At 49.0% G+C, this 22,950-nt stretch overlaps 1 protein-coding gene across 8 annotated transcripts in view; it reads right to left on the minus strand.

The window, feature by feature from the left end:
- Positions 1-2,274: 2,274 nt before the first annotated feature.
- CDK12 (cyclin dependent kinase 12) overlaps positions 2,275-22,950 on the minus strand; it is a 111,231-nt gene continuing 90,555 nt past the window's right edge. For 2 of the 8 annotated variants that reach the window (XR_004054978.1, XR_004054971.1), the window contains 3 exons: positions 22,729-22,808; positions 19,487-19,591; positions 2,275-3,044 (listed from right to left, as the gene is read on the minus strand). The gene's annotated coding sequence lies outside the window, so the exon portion shown is untranslated. Of the gene's footprint in view, positions 3,045-4,933; positions 5,043-13,949; positions 14,079-14,172; positions 14,222-19,486; positions 19,592-22,728; positions 22,809-22,950 lie in introns of all 8 variants that reach the window. The other 6 variants (XR_004054974.1, XR_004054973.1, XR_004054976.1 and 3 more) reach the window with 6 other exon arrangements.

The following is a 22,950-nucleotide window of genomic DNA, read 5'->3' on the forward strand; positions in this document are numbered from 1 at the left end:
AAAGAAAGACCACCCTCCATGTGCAAATAATTCCTCTCCATGCAGGGGTGATGTGTGAGCTATGTATATATGTGCTGCAGGGGCCTCATCAAGCATCCCATCCTGCATGCACAGCTGTGTGCACACATCCCATTGGCAACAAGAGTATGTTATGTGTGAGTGTCTTCTTGTAATTCCACCTTCCCTCTTCTCTGCAGAGCAGGCCTTCTCTTCTTGTTTCCTGGTAAAATGGGAAGTGAGGGAGTAACTTCAGTTTCATTACCTCTAACTCTTCTCCCTTGTGGAACACCCTGCATGTGGCCATTTGCCTGTGACAGCAAGGAGTAGATCCATTCTTGGTCCAGAGTGATCCTAGCTCCTCACCGATCCAGATGACCCTATCTTGAACAAATTCCTCTGGCCTGGTACCTCTCTCTTCCCCTATGGTGTCCCATGCCAATACCTCCTCTAATGTCCAAATCAAAGGGAGGGATGGGAGGAACGTGGGGTGATGCTGTGGGTGTGGGAGGAGGAAGGGTGGATCGGATACTGTTCGATTTTGCCCAGGTCCCCTCGGAGCACTGCTGCTCATTTAAAATTCCGATTTAAAGCCGGGCGGCTCTTTAAATTTCCACATTAGCATGCCGCCCTGATGCCAGGCCAAGATGTTGGGATGGATTTGGCAGGAACGCCTCCAACAGCAGCAAGCAGCAGCATTTGCCAGCAATAAAACAACGCATGAATAAAAGAAGGCCGCTTGGCAGCAGCAGCAGCCCAGGTAGCTGGGTGAGCCTAGGAGGGGCTTTCATATGTGGGGGCTCAGAGGCATGAAGGCCCATGCAGGGGCATGTGTGTGTGAGAGCCTCTGTGGCTGTCTTGGCTTTCACCCCCAATCTATGCCTGCAGTGGAATCTGGGGTGAGGGCCCAGGCAAGATCACGATTTCTCCCTTGTGCCTGTCTCACCCTCTTCCCCCCAGGGGTTATCCTCTTGGAGGGGACAGATGTTGCCTTTGATAAGGACACAAGGACCTGGCCTGAAGCCTGAGTTGTCCTGCTTCATTAGGGCCCACAGAACAGGTGGGGTTAGAGAGAGCAACACTGCCCAGAGTGGCTTCCCAGATCCAGGACCCTAGATATCTGGGTGCTGTGGGGCACTGTTAGGATAAGGGGGCTGAGAGGCTGCTGTGAGCACTGGGTATTGGCACTGAGCTGGATGAAGAGATGCTCTGGGCTGGGAGATGGGCAAATGTCTGTTAAGGTTAAGGTTAAGAATGGGCAGGCCGGGCGCGGTGGCTCAAGCCTGTAATCCCAGCACTTTGGGAGGCCGAGACGGGTGGATCACGAGGTCAGGAGATCGAGACCATCCTGGCTAACACCGTGAAACCCCGTCTCTACTAAAAAATACAAAAAACTAGCCGGGCGAGGTGGTGGGCGCCTATAGTCCCAGCTACTCGGGAGGCTGAGGCAGGAGAATGGCGTAAACCCAGGAGGCAGAGCTTGCAGTGAGCTGAGATCCGGCCACTGCACTCCAGCCTGGGCGATAGATCGAGACTCCGTCTCAAAAAAAAAAAAAAAAAAAAAAGAATGGGGAATAGCAACAGACAGCAAGGAGCTACCATGCTTGGCCTCACTTTAACTCTTTAACAGATTTGGGAACATCGTTTGAGGTCGGATGGCAAGGGCAGCAGAGGAGTCAGATAAAGCCCTGGGCTGGAGGCTGGACACCTCACAGAGGTCATTTTATCTACTCCCTGCTTCCCAGGGTCTAGGGAGTACAGCCCTAATCCTCTGCTCCAATCACCTGGCCGAGGCTCATCACCTAGCTCCCCAGACATTTTTAGGAGCAAGCAGCCTGTCCTGCATCTGGTAAACTGCCTATCTCTCCTACTTGGTTTAACCATCTCTTTCCCTGAAGTCCAGGGTAAGAGGACAGAAGCAAACAGAGGGGTGGCAACAAATGGTCTCTGCAGTCTTGGCAAGGCAAAAAAGAGGGATTTTCTTCAGAGAACCTTCCTCTGATGGAACTCCCCTCCCTTTCCAGCTCACATGAATGATGTGGGGAAAAACTGTTGAGACTTTGAATTCTCTCAGTCCCTGGAAAAGATGAAGAGCAGACAGGCAGGACCAGGCTCTGGCACAGCAATGGCCCCACACCCTGAAACTAGGACTGGTCCTATCCTGATGAGGGAGAACAAGGTGGCCTGACCTCCCAGGTACCTTGTTCCCTGGTCCACATATTTGGGTGGGTGAGCTCAGAGTGAGGGAGTGGCTAAGAAGGGAGTTTAGGCCAGAGGGATGTTCTTTTGTCATTTATTCATTCATTGAACAAGTATTTACCAAACAGCTGCTTTATGCTAGGCATTGTTTCTGGGCACTGGGAATACATTGGTGAATACAGATAGAAATGGTCACTGACCTTGTGGAACTTTCCATCCAATAAAACTAGGATCATTATTCAAATGACTGGACAAATACATAGGAAATAACTGTGTTAAGTACTCTGAAGGAACAATATATAGAACCATCGAAGTGTATAACTGGTGGACTTGACTGAGTCTAAGGAGTTGAGAATGAGTTTGTGAAGGACACAGAGAAAGACCTGTCAGAGCAGTAGGAGAACTGGCAGTGACATCACAAAATCAATGGAGAAGGTGGTCGGCTGCCGAGATATGGGGAGCTCATGAGACACCTATTTGCCCTGACTCCTCACCCACTAGTTGTGAGTACAGGTATGGAAAGGCTCTGCCATTGCACCTGGCTCACAGTTGGTGCTCTGCAATGTTAGTTCCCTTCCCCCTCCCCAAGCTGAGCCTCTCTCCAGGGACCTTAGATTTCTGGAACAAAGTAGCTGCCAGGGCTTAGCCTCCTCTGTCAACTCAGGCTCCCAAACTCCAGCCATCCAGTCCTCAGGGAAAGGCCCCAGGCCTCTCCACATTAGTCCCATCACATGGAGCCTTACCATTCCCTAACCTACTTCCTCCTTTGCTCTGGTCTTCCATGAAGAGAGGCTGGAGTCTGGGTCTCAGAGAAGGATGCCATTCTGGGTCTGCTTCTGGAGCTGAGCCTGAGAAGAGAAGAGAGTTGGAATTCTCAGCCCCTTCTAGTGCTGCCTGGGGTGAATCTAAGTGTCTTAGGTGGGGAGAGGGAGTAATGGGGAGTTGGAGAGGGGGGCTGCCCACCCAAGACGGCGTAGAGCCCAGAGCCTTTTCCATCCCAGACACCCCATCTGTCTGCCACAGAAGGCTCGGGTTGGAAGAGGTGCAGAGAAGGGGGGTATGGCGGGTGAAACTGTACAGTCTGTGAGCTAGCACGATGGCAGCAAAGGTGCTGACCGCCGAAAAGGGCAGAGGGTCAGGGTCAGGGTCAGGTGTCGGTAGGGCTGCTTTCTCGGCAGCTGAAAACTAGAGGCCAGAGGTTGGGTCTGAGGTAAGACGATAGGGACAACACTGCGTGACTCTCCCTAGACTGCTTCGTGTTTGATTTTGATTTTTATAGCTCCTTGCCTGAATGACCAGAGGGCAGGGTCATACCCCTCTTGCCAACAAACTAACGGAAGACCAGAGGCCATGAGAGTTGTGGGAAGGAGCACTCCTAAGTCCAGGGCTGGGCTGGATTCATGATGCCTCCCTCTCCCTTTTTCAGACCTATTTTAGTTAAATGTGATAGTTTGTGGCATATTTTCTTTCACATATTACTTTAACTGATCCTGCTAAAGTCCAGTAAGGTAAACATTATTATTATTCCTGGCTTACAGATGAGGCAATAAGGGCTTTAAAAGATCAAGTGGATAATAATCTGGGATCACAGGAGAGTAAGGAGAAGTGACTAAATCTAAGTCTCCTGACTCTGCATACAGGCCTAGGCTACTGTAGACCTTCCTTGCTCATTTTTTGATTATTGTACAGCCCCCACTGCCAGGTCAGGTGTGGGGTTTTCCAGTGGAGAACTCAGAAGAACTCCTTCCTAGTGACTGAAAAACTGGGAAGTACCCAGACCTTGGGGGACAAACATCAGCACAGCCCCTTCTGGATACCAACATCCAGACGCTAGGAAAATGGAGATCCAACAGGCCACTTACAGATAGAAATATGAGAGGGAAGCTGGGCGCGATGGCTCACGCCTGTAATCCCAGCACTTTGGGAGGCTGAGGTGGGCGGATCACCTGAGGTCAGGAGTTCGAGACTAGCTTGACCAACATGATGAAACCTCGTCTCTACTAAAAATACAAAAATTAGCTGGGCGTAGTGGCATGTGCCTGTAATCCTAGCTACTTGGGAGGCTGAGGCAGGAGAATCGCTTAAACCTGGGAGGCACAGCTTGCAGTGAGCTGGGATCGTGCCATTGTACTCCAGCCTAGGCAAGAAGAGTGAAACTCCTTTTTTTAAACAAACAAACAAACAAACAAACAACAAACAAACAAACAGACCAGGCGCGGTGGCTCATGCCTGTAATCCCAGCAGTTTGGGAGGCTGAGGCAGGCAGATCACAAGGTCAGGAGATTGAGACCATCCTGGCTAACATGGTGAAACCCTGTCTCTATTAAAAATACTAAAAAATTAGCCAGGCATGGTGGTAGGCACCTGTAGTCCCAGCTACTAGGGACGCTGAGGCAGGAGAATGGTGTGAACCTGGGAGGCAGAGCTTGCAGTGCTCCGAGATTGTACCACTGCACTCCAGCCTGGGTGACAGAGCAAGAGTCCGTCTCAAAACAAACAAACAAAAGAAATATGGACATAGACTGGAAGTGGCCAGGAAGCAGGGGCAGGGAAGGATGTGGGGAGTGGAAAATGCCAGCCTGGAAGCAGCTGTTAGGGTCCACTCAAGGACCTGGAGCTGTCCCTTAAGAATTCCTGTGGATATCCCCTTCCCACATTCCAAGTTCTAAATATTTTGTTTCCCCTCTCTACCTCTACTTAAGAAAATATGTTTCCACAGCTTCCCTTGATGCTCTACCTACTACAGTCTTTTCTTCCACTCTTCCCTGTTCAGAAGTTCTTCCTCAGTTGTAACCTTCTTTCTTCAGGCTGCGGATAATCCCTCTAAGAGCTCTCTAAGGCAGGTGCTAAGGGAACCCAAGACAGGGCTTCAGTTATTAAATATAAATAGACAGGGGAGGGGAACTGAATATAGACACAGATATTTTATCTCTCCGTCCCTGTGAGTTATTAAGAAGAAAGCACTAGTGGTTGCTAAGCAACAGGTCTCCATAGAGGACAAGGCACCAGAGGAAAAAGCCTCCTTTGACTGAATATAGGGGTGTGAGGGTAGGAAAGGTGGGGGTCAAAGACCTCTGAATGGCAGGCCAGCTGTAAGGAATGGTTGGTTTGTCCTCCAAGACCAGCCCTTTCCCCAGGCCTTAGCAAACTCCGCCTTTACAACCCTCAGGATTGGTGGTAGCAGGAAGGCCTGAGGCACTCCTCCATTCCTGCCGGAAGGAGGGAACCTGGTTTCCATAGCAACCCAGAAACAATCCTGGCCTTGTTTTGCTTATGGCTTCTCTGTAACCCCCTCTTGGGACACACATTATCATAGACTCCCTTCTCTGACCCTCAACTTCTGATTTGAGTGAGAGAGCCCACAGAAAGGTTGGGGGGTAGTGCCACAAAAGTTGGTCTCACTTCGTGCTAAAGTGACCTATTAAGACTATAAAGGAGGGGTGACTTAGGGTTAAGGGCTCCAGGTATCCTCTGACCTCTGCATCTCATAAGGGGCTGCAAAACACCAAATGCTGGCATCAGAGGTAAACTGGCTTGCTTTCTAAAGGGCGAGTGCAGACTGGGGTTCAAGGTCAGGAGAGAATGAGAGGACAGGGCTTTTTTGTGCCCCTTGGCCACCCAGGCCCCCATCCTCCTCGACCTCAAGTCCACCGTCATCAAGAACCGGAAAATGGAGATATAGAACATTAACGTATGTCAAGTATAAGTGAGTGGCACCGAGGGGCATAATCTGTTTTTCTAATATGACCACAAGCAGAGTGTTAGAAGAATTAGGCCGACAGCTGCTGGTTTTTTCCCCCTTTCTCTCCCCCCTTCCTCACTCTCCCTCTCCCTTCCTCCTCGGCGTTTGCACACACCAATGGCAGCCGAGCCCTGCTCGCGATTTCTCTTAATCTTCCTCCGCCATCCTGCGCTCTTTCCGCAGGCGGTGCTGCGAAGCCGGCAGAGCTCCGCGTCACACCTTACTGCTCTCTGAGATTGCTCCACAGAGAGCTCAAGGAGATGGCAATTCGGCGCTGATGCCGGCTGGCAGCAGTTGGGAGAGTGGAAGGGGAAGAGAGAGGGAGGAGGGGAGGGGGAAAAAAGTTGGCACGGATACCAAGTTTTTCCCTAGAGAGATATGGCGGGGGGGGGTTGGGGGGGGCGGCGGGAAGCAAGAGAAGAGAGAAAATGACACAGAGAAATAGAAACAAGGAAAAAGAGGCAGAGAGAGAGAGAGAATATTGAGTTCCCTCAGACATTTACATGTGGGTATCCCTAGCCCACCTGACTCATGGCCATCTAAAGATCACACCACCCAGTCAGGGTTCCCACTCACCCACTCCCTACCCTGCCTCGCTTACACACACGCTCTCCTAGACAACCTGGAAGTCAAGAGCGGCCCAGGCATGTTGTGTGTATTCGTGTGTGTGAGTGTGTGTGTGTGTATACGCCTGTATGTTGTCTCTGTTTTGGATCGCAGTAGAATGCAGTATGTAAATGAGATGGTTATTACCGCAATGTTCATCAAGCTGAGCCGAGAAGACATTAATAGCCTGATGAATATGCATGTGAATTTGTTAATTAAGTTAATTATTCTGCTGAAAATGCATTCGTCTTCCAAGGACATTTTCCCAATGATTTTTACATGCTCTAGCCATTAGTCATGCTATATTTTATCAGGGAAATGAGTTTGCTTAAGTTGTAAAAAAAAAAAAAAAAAAAAAAAAAAAAAAAAAAAAAAGAAAAAGAAAAGAAAAAAAAGAGAGGAGACAGACAGAGAAAGAAAGGAGAAAAAAAATGAGAGAGGAAATTGCGTTGAAGTTGAGAGTGGAAAAGCAGCTGAGGCAGGCCTGAAGTTTGAGGCCCAGCTGGGCTTTTGAAGCCTACCCTCAATTTTTATGGGTACCTCACTCTACAATTTTTTGCCCTTTTTTTGATGACAAACTTTTTTTTCCAGTGCCAAATTTCCAACACATTAATTAATTGTTGTAGCCAATTAACTGTAGTTGTGCAAATGAGTTTAGCACTAATTACCATGCAGTGCCTGTAATCACATAAAAAACTTGCTGAGAGAGAGAGGAGAAGAGAAAGAAGGAATGGGAATGGAGTGGTACCAGGAGAGGAGGGGACCTGAATAGAGGAGCAGCCAAGGAAAGGGAACAAGGCAGGGAGGGGTCTTGAGATTTCCTCACCATCTTGACTCTAAGAGAAGGTAGCTGTCTTCCCAGCCACAGTCAGGACCTCCCAGAGCCAGAAAATCTCAGTGTGGGTGGAGGTGAAAGAGCTAGTCAAGAGTGGTCTCCCTTTGTCTAAGAACCTCCAACCAGAGGAAGAGGTTCAGAATGGCTATCTCTAGTTGTTTCGATGATACAGTGTGGTGCCTATATAATCCTTACAGTCCTCATTCCAGGTCTAGCCTCAGTGTTTATATCCCACATGGCTGGGACTACTGGGCAGGGACAGTGGGTACCACTGGGAGATATGCTGTTCCTGATGGGCCCAAGAAGATGGAGGAGTGGTATGTAATCTTAGCCTGATTCTGCAGCTGTAAGTGAATGGGGAAAACTGTTAGGAGTCTACAGCTGCTGGAATAGGCCAAGAGAGCAATGGTAACATCAACCATAAAAGAGCCAGCTCCAGCAGGAGGTGGGAGGTGGGAGCCTTTGGCCACACAGAACTCCCAAGAGAGGAGCCAAACCTACTCTCCTACAAATTGGCATCTCTACATTCATCATGTCTGGGCCAACTCTAAGTTTCCACCTGTCAGCTTCAACCAGTGCCCCAGAGGCTGAGGGACAGACAAAACAATTTCTCTAGCTTCTCCTGAGCTGTCCATGAGTTCAACTGCCGTGAAGAACAGTGGTAAAGTCAGCACTAAGCACCAAACTGGCATTTTTGCTTCCACTGTGCTCATTCCCTCTCTACCACGTCCTAGACTCTGAGCCTGCCCAAGGGGTGTGTGTGGATGTGTGGGCTTATAAATGAACTATAGTTCCTCTGTTCAAAAACAACAAAAAGTGATATATCTCCCTCAGAATAGAGAGCTCACTTATCATCAGTCTCAATTTCCTCAGGCCTCATAGACACATTCAACTGCACATTTCCAAAGAGGACTTTAATATCTCATCCTCTGATAGGCATCCAAAGGCTGGGTCCTCCCTTCCCCATTCCAGGTCTCAGGTGTCTGGACAGATTGTTCAGGGGCACCATTCACTTCAGCCTTGTTCTCTGGTAAAGGGGAAACAATTTCAAGGGCATAGGTCCCCTGCTCCATGACACTATGACACTGCTGCTTTTTTTTTTTTGAGGCAGAGTCTTGCTCTGTTGCCCAGGCTGGAGTGCAGTGGCATAATCTTGGCTCACTGCAGCCTCCACCTTCCAGTGGAGGTGATTTTCCTGCCTCAGCCTCCCGAGTAGCTGAGATTACAGGTGTTTGCCACCACGCCCGGCTAATTTTTGTATTTTTAGTAGAGATGGGGTTTCACCCTGTTGGCCAGGCTCGTCTCAAACTCCTGGACCTCAAGTGATCCACCTGCCTCGGCCTCTCAAAGTGCTGGGATTACAGGCGTGTAATCCCACCTGGCCTGTGCCACTCTTTTGATCTATGGACTGAAGTTGGCTGTGAGGACCTGAGTTGACCCAGGCTGCTCCAGGCTCTCCCTGCCCCCAACATCTCTCTGCTAGTAGCACCCACACCCTCTTTTCAGCAACCTTAGTGAAGTGTAGAAAGGCCTCCACCTGAAAAGTCAGCTGTGGTGGAAAGAGCCTTATTATCTTGGATTCCAGGCTCTTCTTTGTCACTTAACATCATGTGATCTTGGGAAAATGACTTAACATGAGCCTCAATCTTCCACATCTATAAAATGGAGATAATAGTAGTGCCATGCCCAATTACAACGTTTAATAATTATGAATATAAAACATTCAGCAAACAAGTGAAATGAGCTATTTCATTCATTGCTAATGAGTACAAAGTGAGAGAACCTTGTTGATGGGCAACCTGGTAATATAAAAAAAATGTTTATGTTCACACAAAAATCTGTACGTGAATGTTCATAGAGGCTTTATTTGTAATAGCCAAAAACTGGAATTAGTCCAGATATCCTTCTACAGGTAACTGGCCAAACTGTGGTATATTCATAGCATGGAATAAATAAAAGGAATGAACTATTGATCCACATAAAAACTCAGATCTCCAGGGAATTATGCTGCATGAAAAAAGACAACCTAGGCACAGTGGCTCATGCCTGTAATCTCAGCAACTTGAGAGGCTGAGGCAGGAACACTGCTCGCGGCTAGGAGTTTGAGACCACCCTGGGCAAACATAGCAAAGCTCCATTTTACATTCCTACAAAAATTTAAAAATTAGTCTGGCATGGTGGCAGGCATCTGTAGTCTTAGCCACTTAGGAGACTGAGGCTGGAGGATCCCTTGAGCCCAGGATTTTTTCTTTTTTTTAACATTTTTTCTTTTTTATGAGATGAGGTCTTGCTCTGTCACCCAGGCTGGCGTGCAGTGGCGTGATCTTGGCTTACCACAATCTCCGCCTCTCAGGCTCAAGAGATCCTCCTCAGTCTTCCAAGTAGCTGGGACTATGGGAGCATGCCATCATGCCCAGCTAATAAAGCCCAGGCTTTCAAGGCTGCAGTGAGTTATGATTGAGCCACTGTACTCCATCCTGGGTGACAGAGCAAGATCCTGTTTCTAAAACATTAAAAAAAGACAATCCAGGCCGGGCGCAGTGGCTCACGCCTGTAATCCCAGCACTTTGGGAGGCCAAGGCGGGCGGATCACAAGGTCAGGAGATCGAGACCATGGTGAAACCCCGTCTCTACTAAAAATACAAAAAATTAGCCGGGCGTGGTGGCGGGCGCCTGTAGTCCCAGCTACTCGGGAGGCTGAGGCAGGAGAATGGCGTGAACCTGGGAGGCGGAGCTTGCAGTGAGCCGAGATCGCGCCACTGCACTCCAGCCTGGGCGACAGAGCGAGACTCCGCCTCAAAAAAAAAAAAAAAAAAAAAGACAATCCTAAAAAGTTATGTACTATATTATTACATTTTTGAAACTATAAAATTTTAGAAGAAGACAGATTAGTGGTGGCAAGGGTTAGGAAGGGATGAGGTGGGTGGGAGGGAAGGAGGTATGATTACAAAAGAGCAACATGAAGAATTCTTGTTGTGTTAAAACTTCAGCTTCTTGACTGTAGTGGTAGATACACAAAATTACACAGGTAATAAAATTGTATATATACACATATGAGAACAAGTACAACTAGAGAAATCTGGATATGACTGGTAGATTATATCAAGGTCAATATAATGGTTGTGACATTATATTGCAGTTTTATAAAATGTTACCATTTGGTGAAAGTGGGCAAAATATACAAGAGACCTCTCTGTATTATTTCTTACAGCTGCATGTGGATCTACAATGATCTCAGTTTTAAAAGCTTTGATAGATTATTAATGTCTCTGTTGGGTATAGGAGGGAAAAGGGGCCGCCTTGTGTTTCCAATGTAGAATTCCAACGAGGAAGACTAATAATTATTTTTCTCATTAGGGTACATCAATAAAATGAACACAACCACGGGAGGTGGGTATTTGTATCCATTGACCAATAATTCCACTTCTCAGAATTAACTATTTAAAATGCATGAAGACTGGGCGCAGTGGCTCACGCCTATAATGCCAACACTTTGGGAGGCCAAGGAGGGTGGATCACCTGAGGTCAGGAATTCAAGACTAGCCTGGCCAACATGGTGAAACCCCATCTCTACTAAAAATACGAAAATTAGCCAGGCATGGTGGCACACACCTATAATCCCAGCTACTTGGGAGGTTGAGGCAGGAGAATCAATCACTTGAATCCAGGAGGCAGAGGTTGCAGTGAACTGAGACTGCACCATTGCACTCCAGCCTGGGCAACAAGAGGAAAACTCCGTCTCAAAAAATAAAATAAAATAAAATGCATGAAGTTTTATTTGTTTGGATATTCACTGTGGTATTTTTTATAATAGTAAGAATATCTAAATGATTCAAAATAGGGGATGAGCCTTATAAATCACAGCATATCCAGGGGATGAAATACTCTATAGTCTTTAAACATACTTTAAAAAACACACTCGGCCGGGCGCGGTGGCTCAAGCCTGTAATCCCAGCACTTTGGGAGGCCGAGACGGGCGGATCATGAGGTCAGGAGATCAAGACCATCCTGGCTAATACGGTGAAACCCCGTCTCTACTAAAAAATACAAAAAACTAGCCGGGCGACGAGGCGGGCGCCTGTAGTCCCAGCTACTCGGGAGGCTGAGACAGGAGAATGGCGTGAACCCGGGAGGCGGAGCTTGCAGTGAGCTGAGAGCCGGCCACTGCACTCCAGCCTGGGCGGCAGAGCAAGACTCCGTCTCAAAAAAAAAAAAAAAAAAAAAAAAAACACACTCAGTACAATGCCTGGCATACAGGCATCAATAAATGGAGTTCTCTTTACTGGGTTGTTCTGGGTATCAAAAGAGTTAATGTAGATAAATGTAATTAACAAACTGTAAAGTGCCTAGCAAATGCTAGTTGTTGCTATCCTTCTAATGACTATCTCTCCCACCTCCATCTGGATGAAGCTGAACTTCCAGGCAGAACAGTGGCCAAGGTACTCTGGCTTGAGAGGCATAGGAATGGGGTAACTGATTTCTTGGGGAGTCTGAGTCAAGGATTGGGACTACTTTCTTTCCAGAGGATGGCCACCCCTACTTCACATCATGTAGAAAACTACATTCTCCCCTAGCATATGCACATACATTCAGCCTTTAATCTCAGGGAACTCACAAAGTCTTGGAAGCAGTATCAGCCCTGCTAACTTCATAAAAGTAGTAGTATTCTTGCACCATCCACTGTTCAGTGAGCATCTACTGAGTATCAGGCACTGTTGTAGGTGCTTTACACATATTATTTCATGAAATTCTCACAACAAACTTAAGGAGTAGTTGTTTATCTGCATTTTACAAGAAAACTAGGACTCAGAGAGGTTAAGTGAATTACCAAGGTAGCACAGCTGGTAAGTGGCAGAGATGGCACTGGAACCCAGAGCTGTCTGTCTCCAAAACTTGTGATCTAACCACCATACATACTACATTACATTTAGAATAACTGAGAAGCAGTGCACTGTATGGAAACTGTGCTGAGGCTGTGTGGAAGAGGCCTGGAAAGGTAACCCTGGTTCATCCAGTGCTTCTTAGGTAGACACAAAAACAAACCGGCAGGCAGAAGAAAAATCTCAGAAGAGAAGCAGGTCCAATCTGAAGTCTTTCATCTCATGAGTAAGTTTTTCCATATGTCTACCCTCTATCCTTTCTGCTAAAATCTGATGCCTTTTCCTCTCTTCTGTTTCCAGTGAGGATGCTGAGTAGAAGACACAGTGCCCCTCCATGAAAGGTCAAGAGAGGACAGAAGGAGTTTTCTTTCCCCAGCTTTGTTGAGGTCATGACTAGGATGCCTCCATCTTCTCAGTCTCTTGCATCTACCCCAAGGTATCAAACTAGAAGATGTGTAGGAGAAAATGACCCAACCAGACCAAAAAGACCAGCTTAGAGAATAACCCGGGGGTCTCTCAGGATCCTTTTTTTTTTTGAGATGGAGTCTCACTCTGTCGCCCAGGCTGGAGTGCGGTGGCATGCTCTTGGCTCACTGCAAGCTCCGCCTTCCGGGTTCATGCCATTCTCCTGCCTCAGCCTCCCAAGTAGCTGGAACTAAAGGCGCGTGCCACCACGCCCGGCTAATTTTTTGTATTTTCAGTAGAGATGGAGTTTCACTGTGTTAGCCAGGATGGTCTTGATTTCCTGACCTCGTGATCCGCCTGCCTCAGCCTCCCAAAGTGCTGGGGTTACAGGTGTGAGCCACCATGCCTGGCCAGTCTCTCACGATCTTAGTGCTGGGCTAAGGGTGATGTTAAGGCGGGCAGTTTCTCCCACCAGACTCAGCAGCGGGCTTTATGGTCTGACATCTACCCAGCTGTAGAAGTCCAGCCAGCATTTCCCAAGCCAGTGCCTCTTGTCTTGATATGACATCTCTACAGCTACCTCTGTAGATAAATACAGAGTCCTCCCACTCTGTATTTACCCTTCTGTTTCAATACTACCTTGCTGTATTTGCTCAAGTGCAGGCAACCCAATTGGTGGCTTAGAGATGCCCAAGGAAGATCATAATTTTGTGAAGAGATGCTAGGATCCCAAGGCTAGATCCAAAGGAGCTCTTCCAGGATCTCAAGGCTAGGTCCAAATTTACTTCCCCTTTTCTCTCCACTGAGAGCCAGGAGGGCAGCAGGGGCCTAAGACTGGACACACAGAATGGAGGGGAGGGGTGTCAATTGCCCCCTCCCTCCTCCACACATTATTCTACCCTGCTGGTACCCAAGCATGCCTGCCGCTCACTTGGCTTCCCTCAGCCCATCTAACCTATGGACAGGACAGGGTTAAAGGCATGGTATGGGCAAGCTATAAATTTCCCATCAGTGTGGGGAGAGTGGGATTGTTGGCAGGGAGGGGGCTGGGCTGGGGGGGAGGGGGAGCTGGGAAAAAGCCAGGAGGTTGTCTCTAGGTAACAATAAACACTGCAAGCAAGGAGCAGCTGTTACACTTACTCTCTCTGCATCACAATGCTGAAATAACACTAATAAACCAGTGTGCCCAATACACTGGCATACACACATTTAGGGCTGGGACTCCACTGTACCCCTATGGCTGCCCTCTGATCCAGGGCAGGGTCCTTCATGGCAGTGGACATACCTGTCCTGGCCTCAGTACACTTGTGGGGAAGGATAAAGACTGGCAAGTTCTCCCCATCCCAGTGGCATTCTCAGGGTCAGGATGGTGATGGAGGCTGGAGATCTTGGGTTCAGATCCTGGTGGCATTCACTGGAAAGAGTTGAAACAGGGATAGCTCTCATTTGGGAGCTGGGAGGAGAGGAGGAGAGTGAGAGAAAAGCATAGGGAACAGACAACTACTTACCATTTTCCTTTCAGACTGGAGGGGATAAGGTAGCCAGGAGTGGAGTTGGCTAAAAGGAGGTGAAAGAAAAGGCAGGCAGAAAATAGGGTTTGAAAAAGTAGAGGATTAGGAAGCATGTGGTATCATGGCATGTTTTCCTTTTTTTCTTTCTTTTCTCTTTTTTTTTGAGACAGGGTCTCACTCTGTCACCCAGGCTGGAGTGCAGCGGCACAATCTTGGCTCACTGCAACCTCCACCTCCCAGGTTCAAGCAATCCTCCTACCTCAGCCTCCTAAGTAGCTGGGACTAGAGATATATGCCACCACACCTGGCTAATTTTGTGTGTGTGTGTGTGTGTGTGTGTGTGTAGAGATGAGGTTTCACTATGTTTCCCAGGCTGGTCTCGAACTCCTAAGCTCAAGCAATCTGCCCACTTCGGTCCCCAAAGTGCTGGGATTATAGGCATAAGCCACTGCGCCTGGCCATGGCATGCTTCTTATATCTCTCCTGGGGCTGAACTCCCTACACCTGCTTACACCTGGCCTGGTGGACCCAAGATCCCTCTCACAGTACTACTTTTATACCCAGGGCCAGGTTGTTGGTTTAGTTCAGCACTGAGCTTTATTATGTATGTCCCAGCAGGGAACCTGGGGCTTTTCATACTACCCAGGAGAGCTTGGGGAATGGAGCTGTTCCTGTCTTCCTACACAAGGAGTGGCTAATCATCTGTCCTTTTTCTAACCAAAGCCATCTCTGGACCACCAGGAGCGAGTGGGCAGAGGGTCCCTCATCCTGGCAGGAGAGCAGAGCTGCCAGCAATGAAAGGAACAGAAATAGGCAAATGAGAACTCAGGCTCTGTCACAGAACGCTCCTTCTCTGAAGATGGGATGTTTATTTTTTAATTAATTAATTAATTAATTAATTAATTTTTTGAGACAGAGTCTTGCTGTGTTACCCAGGCTGGATTACAGCGGTGCAGTGGTGTGATCTCGGCTCACTGCAACCTCTGCTTCCCAGGTTCAAGTGATTCTCCTGCCTTAGCCTCCTGAGTAGCTGGGATTACAGGCACCTGCAACCATGCCCGGCTAATTTGTTGTATTTTTAATAGAGACGAGGTTTCACCATATTAGCCAGGATAGTCTCCATCTCCTGACCTTGTGATCCACCTGCCTCGGCCTCCCAAAGTGCTGGGATTACAGGTGTAAGCCATTGCGCCAGCCGGATGTTTACTATTATGTGTCTGGATACACTGGCAAGTAAGATCGCTGTTACTTTTTTTTTTTTGAGACAGAGTTTCGCTCTGTTGCCCAGGCTGGAAGGCTGGAGTGGAGTGGTGTGATCTCAACTCAGAGATCGCTGCAACCTCTGCCTCCTGGGCTCAAGAGATTCTCCTGCCTCAGCCTCCTGAGTAGCTGGGACTACAGGCGCCCACCAACACACCCAGCTAATTTTTGTATTTTTAGTAGAGACGAGGTTTCACCATGTTGGTCAGGATGGTCTCTCTCCTGACCTCGTGATCCATCCACCTTGGACTCCCAAAGTGCTGGGATTACAGGTGTGAGCTGCCATGCCCGGCTATCCTAGCTGCTACTCTTTACCAGATCCAGTATAGGCCCCTGGGACTAGAGTCCAAGGCATGAATGTTCTCCTGGTCCACTTTCTGGCCTCTTTTCCCTGGTGTGACCTCAAACACAGTACCTTATTATCCCCCCTTCAGAAAAATGGAGACGATGCATACTGCCCACCTGGCACACAAGGGAAGAGGAAATTGACATGTCTGAAGAGCTATGGTTCTGCACCCACCTCCACAGCCTGCACCACTACCTTGGTTCAGCCAACGCAGGAGTCCCTAGCTACTTCTCTCTTGTCCCAGGTGTCTGTTTCCAGAAAGGAGAGTACTGAGACCCAGCAGTTATCCTTCCAGGTTCTAGTGTTATAGCACAGCTTGTTTTACTTCTAAAAATTTAGTGTCAGCTGGGTACCTAGAGTTCTGGGCAGGCAAGAGAGGACAGGGAGGAGTAATTGTGTTTGCCTAGGAAGCCCCTCTTCTGCGAAGTACCCAGGGGCACTGAGCTACCTAGCACAGGTGGATGCCCCATACCCCCTGTGCACCCAACGAATACAGTAGGGCAAGAGTAACTGGCTTCTCCTATCCTTTCCTCATTGACATACCTTTCACTGGGAATGCTCAGTTTCCCCTGCTCTCTTCTCTCCCATTTCCCTCTTTTTTCATAGTTGGGGCCTCCCCCGCTCCACAACCCAGATGAGGGACCTTCATTCACAAAGCTCAGAGTGGGGAGATATGGGGCAAAAGAGAGCTCTAACAGGCCTGGACCCCTTCCCCTCTGTTGTTTTTGTGAGCCACCTCCACTGCTGTGAGTCACCAGAACCTTGAGCTTGCTGAGCTACCAGCAGCCTTCTTCCTCTTTCCTTCCTCCAGCCAGGCAGATATGTGCCCAGTGGGCCCCAAAGCCTGCCATCTTCCTATCTTCAAGCCCACAGTCCCTTCCTTCATTTCTAGGAATCCGCAACATAGACACATGGAAATGAGTGAGCAAAGGAGTGTGAGAGACCTCAGCATGTGCTCTGTGCTGGGGCAGAGAGCTGGCTGCCTGTACAGCAGAGCAGGATCACTAGCCAGGCGAGCTGGCACACTTAGGCAAACAGCCCTGTCAGCATGTGAGTGGGGAAGCAGGAGAGGATGGGGTAAGAATGCTGTTTCAGGAGCAGGCATCTCCTCCTGGCTTCCTCTCTAGTCACCTTCTTCTCCTTGGCCTTTCTCCTTGGGTGCTGATGGACACCATGGCACTGCCACCTCTATCTACCCCTGTCTTGGCCTTTCTTCCCTTTCTTCATGGCTTTGGAAGCTACAGAGAGGGGACCTGCTTAACAAACTCCAAGGTGTCAAGATGGGAGGTTTAGACATCCAGATCTCTCTTCAACCAGTGGGAAAAATTTAGGGGAGAAGGAGGAAAGAGTTCCTATTAGAGTAAGAGCTAAGCCCTAGGCTAACACTGAGCACCTCACCTAGTCCTTTTTCTCCAAAGTGCAGGAAATTCTGGGTACTACCATTTTTTTTTTTTTTTTTTTTGAGACGGAGTCTCGCTCTGTCACCCAGGCTGGAGTGCAGTGGCCGGATCTCAGCTCACTGCAAGCTCCGCCTCCCGGGTTTACGCCATTCTCCTGCCTCAGCCTCCCGAGTAGCTGGGACTACAGGTGCCTGCCACCACGCCCGGCTAGTTTTTTGTATTTTTTTAGTAGAGACGGGGTTTCACCGTGTTAGCCAGGATGGTCTCAATATCCTGACCTCGTGATCTGCCCGTCTCGGCCTCCCAAAGTGCTGGGATTACAGGCTTGAGCCAACGCGCCCGGCCGGTACTACCATTTTTAACTTCCACTCACTTCAAGTCACCCCTCTTCCCCGCAAAGACCTGGCACCCTTGGATAAACCTTAGGAATGAGAGGCTGAGCCACACTCCTGTAATCCCAGTACTTTGGGAGGCTGAGGTAGGCGGATCACTTGAGGTCAGGAGTTTGAGACCAGCCTGGCCAACATGGTGAAACCCGTCTCTACTAAAATTACAAAAATTAGCCAGGCATGGTGGTGCATGCCTGTAATCCCAGGTACTTGGGAGGCTGAAGCAGGAGAATCGCTTGATCCTAGGAGGCAGAGGTTGCAGTGAGCTGAGATCACGCCACTGCACTCTCCAGCCTGGGCAATAGAGTGAGACTCCATCTCAAAAACAAATAAACAAAAAAGCCTTAGGAGTGGGAGGCAGATCTGATAGGAGTTACAAGAAAGGAGGCTCTGTTCCTTGGAGAAACACCCAGAACAGACTGAATGCTTTTAGGGCCTTTTAGTCCTAGTTCTAACATGACTGCAATATGTTGGAGTAGGGATAGACAATGGGTGAAAAAGAGGGCTTACGGAAAGCCCGCCACCCTCTCTTCTTCAATGCATGCTCCTTTCCACGGCTGTGTATCCCAGAGTAGAAACAGCAGCTCTGTAAACAGCAGCCATTTAATAAATCCTACAAACAATACTCGCTCTAAATGTCCTGCCACACTGTAGGCAGCCAGCCCCACAGGTGGGACTACAGGTCGCATTTCCCAAACTTCACCCTCTGCCTTGTCACCACGTTCAGGCTTTTATCTGCTCTCCCCTGACAAGAGAATCTTCCTTTCCAGTCCCTTGGCACAGCCTTCTTCCCCTGCTGACATCCCTGGGGCCCTTAGAAGGAGGCAAGGGGTCCTAGATAAATTCTTTCCAAACTATTTTGGAGGGATCTGAGGAGAGCTCTTCTCATCCTGTCTGCAGTCGAGAAGGCAGGCAATGAGACAGCCAAGGAGATGACTCAGTCTGAAGGAAGGGCTGAGTGAGGCTGGGGGCACTCTGGCAGATCCTGCTCTTCTCAGGGGATTTGGGGATATAAAATGGGGAAGAGAAGGCAACTCTTGAGTCGGGGAAGGGTGTTGGGGACCTGGGGAGTGTGATAAAGTTTTGACTGGCACTGCTTTCCAAGCTCTGTGCCTATCCTTGCCCCTACCCTAACTTAGTCTCATGAAGCATGGAACTAAAAATGTTCAATTTTCTGAGGAAGGAGGAGGATGACAAGAAATGCCACCTTGGCAACCTAGTGGGAGAGTCCCCTTTCTCCTCCATTCCTTCCCTCCTAACCCTAGCATGTGAACAGTGAAGGAAGCAAGGGGATAGGGATGGGTACAGCTGGAAACTTGCCCCTTTCTCCAGTGTACATCAACACTACAAGAGCCAGAGGGGTCTAAGAGCTCTAAGGCCATGGCACCACATGAATTCAGAAGCATTTCTAATTCAGCCTTCAGGGCCTTGAATTTAAATTATGTCTCTGTTTTAGGCTTCACCATGGGACAAGAGGTATAAAACTACTCAATACATTTTTTGGCATAAGTTTCTCCAGTGGCTTCTTATATTGCAACAGGGAAATATGTGATAAGATTTCAAAAAAAAAGCTCAACGTATAGTCTTGATTGGGGGATTTGCTTCTTGGTTAAGGAGGTGGGGTAAATAATGCATTTCCTTCCCTGTAGATCTTATAAGACATGGTAAAACTCCATAGGGGCCAGGGGCTGTAGGGGATTTGTGTACTTGGAAGCAAGAGAATGGATAAGATGACCTCTGGAACAGGCTGTATAGAGGAAATGTCCCCCCAACAGTGCTCCATAGAAGCTGAACCTATCCATGACTCCCCTAAGTTGCTTCTAAGACAGGGGATAGAAACTTGAGACTTCAAGCAATGGAGAATAATACCCTGCATACCTTCTTCCCTTGACTTTCCTCCCCCAGCACCTACCTACCTTTCCTTTTCCTGTGTTCCAAGAAATTCTCCAAATCCAGGAACACAAAGCAATTCCAGGACAAGATTCAAATGATTTCCCCTCTTTGGGTCCTGTTTCTCACATCTGTAAAATGAAGGGGTGGGGCAAGATTAGCTCCAAGTTCCCTTTTTTTTCTTTTTGAGATGGAATCTTGCTGTTGCCCAGGCTGATTCTCCTACCTCAGCCTCCCCAGTAGCTGGGATTACAGGCACGCATCACCATGCCCAGCTAATTTTTTTGTGTTTTTTGGTAGAGATGGAGTTTTACCATGTTGGCCAGGCTGGTCTCAAACTCCTGGCCTCAAGTGATCCACCCGCTTTGGCCTCCCAAAGTGCTGGGATTACAGGCGTGAGCCACCGCGCCCGGCCAAGTTCCCTTTCTTGCAACAGAAAGGTTCTATGATTCATACCCCAAAAGGCACCAGGCCTCATTTGCATGCCATTTTGCAATGTAATCTCCATGGCATTTATTTTATGTCAAAATGTACAGAAATATCTCTGAACCCTGCCCTTCTCCTCTGTCTCTCCATAGTCTCTCATTCTATGGTCCATAGCTCTTGTCAAGGACCTCAAAGCTCCGTCCCCACCTTCCTTTCACAATTTTATAGCACTCCCTGGGACAAGCCCAATCAGACAAAACCCCAGGAGCAAGAAAACAGCCTCACCTCATATTCTGGCTGTGATTTTGGGCTCCAGACCTGAGTCAACCAGTATAGATCCAATCCGTTTGGAGGTCCTGGCAGTTGGGGGGAAATCCTGGCACCTCTCCCCAGTGCCTCCCCTCCTCCACCTCACTATTCTCCATGCCAGAACGCAAAGTGGCCAGTGATTGATGGGCCTGGGTTCCCGGTAACCGCACCCAGTGGCCCAATCCTCCTCCCTTACCCAATCCCTCCCCTGTCCCTATTCAGATATCAGATTGTCTCATGTTGGTCCCTGAGGTCCCATTAATTAAAAATACATCCAATTAAATGGCAGGTGAAAACGTGCTATTGGAGCTCTATACCCCCCTGCCCCAGCTTGGTCTCTCCACCCCCTCAACCCCCCCTTTTAAGGCTCAGCTGTGCTTTCAGCTGAGAAAGAGAGAGAGAGAGAGAGAAAGCATGAGGGAGAGAGTAGAGGAAGACATGGGGCAGGGTATGATAGGGGGGTTATTTGATCCTCTGCCAGGGTAGCATGTGCCAGCCTGGGAGGGTGGCACCATGCCCTGGTGTCTAATTTCTGGAGGTGTGAGTAGGTTGTCAGCTGGGTACCCATTTCCATTTCCCTTAAAGGGGCAGAGGGCAGTCAGAGGGCATGGCTAGCTATAATGCCTTCCTTTTGGGCTTGGTGGATGAAGGGCAGAAGTGTAGATGGCAGAGGGGCCTCGGGGGCGACATGTAAAAATCAGGGATTGGGAGAGTCTGAGGCCTCCATTCTTGGCATATCACTGCTCTTCCCCAAACTGGGAAGAATATAACAAGGAGCAGGCTGGGACCCAGGTGGCAGGGTATGGTGATGCTCCCAAGCCTGGCTGTGCCTACCACTGCCCACAGGAAAGATGAGAGAAGAATGGAGAGAGGGAGGAAGGAGCCATAACTTGGGTGGGAGCAGATGGGTCAGATAGGATAAAATATGCAGAGAGAGATGTTCATGTGGGCATCATGTCCCCTAGCACTTTATAGGTAAAGGACTTAAAAGGACGTGTCCTGTTTATCTTTTCTCCAAGCAAAAAGGAGGAGCAGAGCTGTAGCATGAAGTCACCTTGGCCTGGCTGCCTGGCAGGCAGTGAGTAGGGTATCTCCCTTGATGAGCACGGACCCACTCTCATTCTCCTCCATACTATGGTATCCCTAGCATTTTAGGTAAGGCATTTGCCCCCCTCCACCCCTCTGCAAAGCCCTCTGGCCCCAAGCGATACAAAGCTAATGGGCACTGAAAGCTGTTGGGAGAGGAGCTGAGAAAGTAGGGATGACTAAGGGTGACTCTCAGAATCCAGGCCTGAGTGGGGGTTTTGCCGACCCAGGGCCCCTGCCTGGCCTCCTTGGCAGCCTCAGCACCTCCTCACTTCACTTTAACGCTAATTGGAGATTTTAATCTGCACTGCTGCTCTGCTTGGGGTGCTGGGGGGAGCGCCAGCTGTGCAGTAATTCCAGCAGCACCGACTGTTTAATCAAGCTGTCCTCCTGGGGAGGGGCCCTCAGGCATGGGGGCAGGAAGGAGGAGGAGAACCTCTGTCATCTCCCTTAGCCTGTTCAGCCTGGAAGGGCTTCATGGAGATGGAGGGTCAATTGTGGAGTCCTCAGTCCCATAGAGGCCCCATTGCCATTTGGCACCCCTAGCAGAAACACTGCCTGATATAGGGTGGGTATGAGGCTCATGGCCCAAAGCAGCCCACCCTCCTATCCAGCTTTCTGACACCATTTTTGGCTCAGAGCCCTGGAATGTCCTGGGGTGTATTCCAGCCACTGAGGCTGTAAACATCCACTAGACCATCTTGAATTCTATAGGTTTGTGCTGCAGTAGGTGACAGGGAGACTAACTCTCCCAGGCTTTAGTCACCCCTAACACTTTCTCACTAACAAAATACTTTTCTTAGAACAATTATAAGAGATTTTTTTCCCCTAAAAACCACAGGCATCTCCACCGTCTGGGTTGGAAAGTGACTGCCATTAAGGCAGGGGGACAACGGGGCACACAGCTGGAACCTGCTACACCTTGAGGGAGAGAAGCACCTTTGCAAGGTGTTCAGTGCCTGGAAAGAGGGGGGCTTCCCGAGTTCAGCTGGAAGCACATTGAGATGTCAGGCCACTAGGGCAAAGCGTTTAGAGGTCTCAGGCCATTTTAAAGGAAGAACAAGTGGTACCAATTATTTGTCTCACTTTTTGGGCACCTGCTCTCTGGGAGTGTTTCTGACCCCTGTTTTGGAGAAAGGGTGCCCTCATCCCCAAACTTTCTGCTAAGGGGCATGAGTTTTAATTGGCCAGCAGCGCCCTCGTGTGGCAGAAACCATGACCACAGCTGCCCAACTAGCAGGGCTGTTCTGTGCAATCAGATAACCTGGTAGACACACATGTAGATAAGTTAAAAATGCTGGTGCTCAAGGTACCCCACGCTACTTACTGCTTGACTACATCCAAGGACGTTTCTTGCTAACACCTGCCCTATCCCTCTGTCTACCTCAGCCCACCTGTTTCACCTCTAACTCAACCCATATGCCTACCAGGAGAGGGAGCACCTTACCCAGAGGTGGCACTTATTTCAGCTCCTGCATGTGTTGTCTGGATTGCAGGGATGAGAGAGGCACTGCAGAGAGAGGAGGCCTAGGGTCAAGAAGATAAGCTGATGTCACCTCCTATGCCCAGGAGGCAGGGAGATGCTCTGCCCACACCTGACCCCCCAACTCTCAACAGGCCCCAGAGGAGAGCTGACACCTGAGCTCAAGACAGTAACACTTAGGAGTTG

Source organism: Rhinopithecus roxellana, chromosome 19 (assembly GCF_007565055.1).
Source record: "Rhinopithecus roxellana isolate Shanxi Qingling chromosome 19, ASM756505v1, whole genome shotgun sequence".
In the NCBI taxonomy this organism is placed as follows: Eukaryota; Metazoa; Chordata; class Mammalia; order Primates; family Cercopithecidae; genus Rhinopithecus; species Rhinopithecus roxellana.